Source organism: Lepus europaeus, chromosome 15 (assembly GCF_033115175.1).
Source record: "Lepus europaeus isolate LE1 chromosome 15, mLepTim1.pri, whole genome shotgun sequence".
Taxonomy (NCBI): domain Eukaryota; kingdom Metazoa; phylum Chordata; class Mammalia; order Lagomorpha; family Leporidae; genus Lepus; species Lepus europaeus.
Window position 1 is genome coordinate 60,922,957 of NC_084841.1, and position 4,280 is coordinate 60,927,236.

Below are 4,280 nucleotides of genomic sequence, written 5' to 3' on the forward strand. Positions count from 1 at the left end.
AGAAGCTGCTAAGGATGCTGTCTCGCACCTTATCACGGCTCATTCTGTACTGGGAAAACCTGTTAAAATTAAGACAGATAATGGTCCTGCTTATGTCAGCGCTAAGTTTAAACAATTTTGTGAGGCTCTCCATATTAATCACATTACAGGAATCCCCTACAATCCACTGGGTCAGGGGATTATTGAAAGAGCCCATCAAATGCTGAAAACCTGGCTCACTCGGCTTGAAGCCACTTCCTTATCCTTTGTCTCTCCCAGAGACCGATTGACTCATGCGCTCTTTGTACTAAATTTATTAACCTTGGATAATAATAGTCATTCAGCCACAGATCGCCACTGGCATCCTTCCCCTGAAACGGCCCCACCTATGGTGATGTGGCGAGACCCCCTCACTAGTGGATGGCACGGCCCCGATCCTGTGCTTATTTGGGGACGGGGGTCAGCCTGCATTCTGGATCAAAAACAATCAATGCCAAGATGGCTGCCTGAAAGATTAATTAAATAAGCTAATTCATCAAACTCTTCTAATATTAACCCTACACCAGAGCCTACATCCGGCCCTGAGGATATTTTCCCCTTGTGTTTACAGGAATGAAAAGACCCGGCTGGACTCTACTGGAACTCATTACAGGACTCCTTGTTATTGTCAGCATTGTTGCCATTGTTGCTATTTGTGTATATTATCTTCTCTCTATTCTCTCTTCCCCTGCCACATTTCCTGAGGGCTCACTGATTAACCCCTCTGAAGGGCCCTAATAAAATGGCCCTCTTCCTTGCTCTCCTGATAATGGCAATCTACACCATCCATTGGGCTCCACCAGTCTTTGCAGGGTTAGACAACTCTCAGGCCATTCAAAAACTCCTTCAACAGCATGACCCTTGTATCTGCTCCAGGGGCATAATAGAATCCCTCCCACAAACATCAACCTCCTATGGATTCCCAGTCCTCAATAGTAAGCCGCATTTTACACATGACTGCGGAGATAAAACTGCGTATCCGGCTGCCACAGATTCCAAATGGCACTGTATTCTCAAACCTAAACTAGACTCTTCCTGCCCTGGGGATCAATGCCCATCAGAATGCAATAGTACTATCCATTACTCCGTGCACTCCTCCTGTTATACTCAGTATCAAACCTGTAATGAGGGGATCAACATGTATTGTTTGCCACTATAACAGGAGATCATGGGGGAGCGTTCGGAGGAGACTTGTCTTCTTCATGCCTCAGCTCTCCTCCCTGCCCCCCTAAGGGACAAGTAGCCTGCTGGTACCCTATAGCCCCTGTGGGAGTGTCTGATGGTGCAGGCCCTCAGGATACCCTTAAACAATTAAAAACACAAAAAACACTCAAAACCCCATTTGAGAGCCTTTACCCTTCCCTTCATTACCACCCCCCGGCTAAAGTTCATTCCAGAGGAAATGAAGACTTGGATGTCAATACCATGGATATCCTTACCAACACCCATAAACTGCTTAATCTCTCTGCCCCAGACCTTGCAAAAGGCTGCTGGCTCTGTTTACACCAGGGACCCCCCCTCCCTCTTGCCATTTTTTCTGCCACTTAATAAATATCTCCTTTGGTTGCCCCCCTATACAGCCTTTTCCTGTTCTTCCTGTCCCAATGGAAAATATCACTTGCCTTTATAAATCTCCTAACAATAATTCCTTCAATATCGATGTAGGCCTTGCTCCTTTCTGCACAAATAGTATAACAGTAGATTATCCTCTTTATGCCCCTAATTCCACCATTTTTGTATGTAGGGATAATTTAGCTTATACCATTTTACCAACAAATTGGACCGGTAATTGCATGCATGCTATGCTTCTTCCCAATGTAGAAATTATTGATGGAAATACCCCTGTCCCTATTCCCTCCTTTGATTATATTGCAGAAAGACAAAAGCAAGCTGTTCAATTTATTCCTTTATTGGCCACATTGGGAATTTCCACAGCTGTGGTTACAGGACCCACAGGACTGGGAATCATGGTCCAAAAATATAGAGAATTGTCCCAACAACTTATTAATGATGTACAAACCCTACCCACCACCATTCAGGACCTTCAAGATCAAATTGATTCCCTAGCAGAAGTGGTTTTATAAAATCGTAGAGGCTTAGACTTGCTTACCACTGAACAGGGAGGTATTTGCTTGGCTTTAAAGGAAAAATGCTGTTTTTATGCTAACAAGTCTGGCATTGTTTGCGATAAAATCAAGACACTTCAAGAAGATCTGGAGCGTCATCGACGTGCCATGGCTGAAAATCCCTTTTGGACGGGATGGAATGGACTGCTTCCCTATTTGCTACCACTTTTAGGCCCCATTGCTGGTTTGCTTGTTACACTATCTGTAGATCCTTGTCTTTTCAATAAGCTGATGACCTTTATCAAACAGCAAGTAGATAATTTAGCAGCCAGACTGATTCAAATACATTACATAAGTCTGGCCATGAAAGATCCCCTGAAAAACGTTGTCTCTCTCTCCGGCCAGTGAGGTCTGGCCGGTGAGGTCACGGTCGCTCCAACAACTGACTCTCCCCTTCAGTCTGCCACTGCCCCAGTAGGGAGCCCAGGAAGGGTCCCAGGCTTATCAATTAAATGAGCAGTAAGCCAATGATGGGCACCTTCCCGGAACCTCACCCACCTAAGACAGGAGTCCTTGGGGACTGGCAAGGATATCCAATGATGGGTAAGAGGTGCTGGAGCTCCGGCTCAATTCCTAAGACAGGCACTGCTCATTCATCACACTTGGCCTAACCAGTAGCCATTTCTGTTTAATTGATAAGAAAGGGGGAGATGTCGGGGACCGAGCAACATGTGGCCTCTTAGCGGTAAACTACTGAAGTAGAGCTAAGCAGCCCAGGCCGGAAAGTACTGATAATGACACCCTGTGTCTTAAGAGTTTATGACCATTCCCCCACCTGCACAAGCATTGCAGTTGCAAGATAACCTTGTGACCTCCCTCTGCTTGCACAGGCATTGCAGCTGCAAGGTAAACTACCCTCCTCCCCCCACCCGACATCCTGCCTTCATGATATAAGTGAGTGGTTAAAAAATAAAGACACAGCTTGAACAGCCATGTTGTCTTGCTGTCATCTTTGTGTCTCCTGTCCCTTTCATTCCCCATTCTAGGTACTTGGCCCTAGTTGACGTCCGCGGGATGGGACAAACTGCTTTTGGGGAGCAGTCAGTTCCCTCCCTACTTATTTCAGCAGGTTCTCTGGCTATGACTATGGATGCAAATTCAGCATACTGAGAAAGTGCAGTGGAACAACTGTATTCTAACTGAGATACAACACCCATTCTGTAAAATCATGGGAGTAATGCAGCCTCCGGAGTGTTCAATAAATCTACATTGCAAGCTGTGGATCCAGTATGACCTCTCTGCCAATAGCCTGGTGCTGCCAGATATGTCATCTGTTCCAACTGAAATTGGCTGTCAGGTGGATACCAAGCTGGTGGGAACGCCATTCCATGACAGAACTTTGGGAATTCACTTATTTCCCATAACACTCAACTCCTTGCCTTGTGTGTTACAGCATACTCATTAAGGCTCATGTATGGGTACTTGTCTGTGAATACTCAGGAAACAAAGTGGAGTTTCCATCTGGTCCAGAGGAAACTACTTCTTTTGATGGCAGGCAACACAGATACAACATAAATCTCGGCACCATTCAGGTAGGCCTAATTGGAATTTCTGGGACAACACTGCTTTAGAGGTGCATACATTGTGAGTACGAGAATAAGGTCCCTCCAGCAAAATCACGATGTTGCTGTAGCTACTCAATACTTTGCTGTTCTGAAAAGCAGTGTCTGGGCCGAAGTCACTTCACCAAATGTTGTCAGGAGCCTCAGGGAACAGTGGTGGAGGCACATTTTGGGGAGTTAACTCCTTTTAAGGATCAGTTAATTCGCTGCTTTCTAATTTTGGCAGGCTTTCTGTGTGTGATCATCAATGCAATTTGAGCATACTAGGGAAACTTGGCAGAGCAACTGTGTTCTAATTGAGAAATGGTACATTTCTATGAAATTACAGGAGCAATGTGGCACCAGGAGTGTTTGCCAATCATACATTGCAAACTCTATTTCCAAAATATCCACTCTCCCAGTAGGCTGTGGATGCCAGATATGTCATCCATTCCAACTGAAATTTGTTATTATATGGATACCAAGCTAGTAGGAACTCCATTCCATGAAAGAACTTTGGGAAATCACTTGTTTTCAGTAACCCTCAGCTACTAACCTTGTGTGTTACCTCATACTCATTAAGGCTCATGCACAT

At 45.1% G+C, this 4,280-nt stretch overlaps 1 pseudogene; it reads left to right on the forward strand.

Moving 5' to 3' along the window:
* Nucleotides 1-525: 525 nt before the first annotated feature.
* On the forward strand, nt 526-2,492 carry LOC133774676 (syncytin-1-like; annotated as a pseudogene).
* Nucleotides 2,493-4,280: the final 1,788 nt, after the last annotated feature.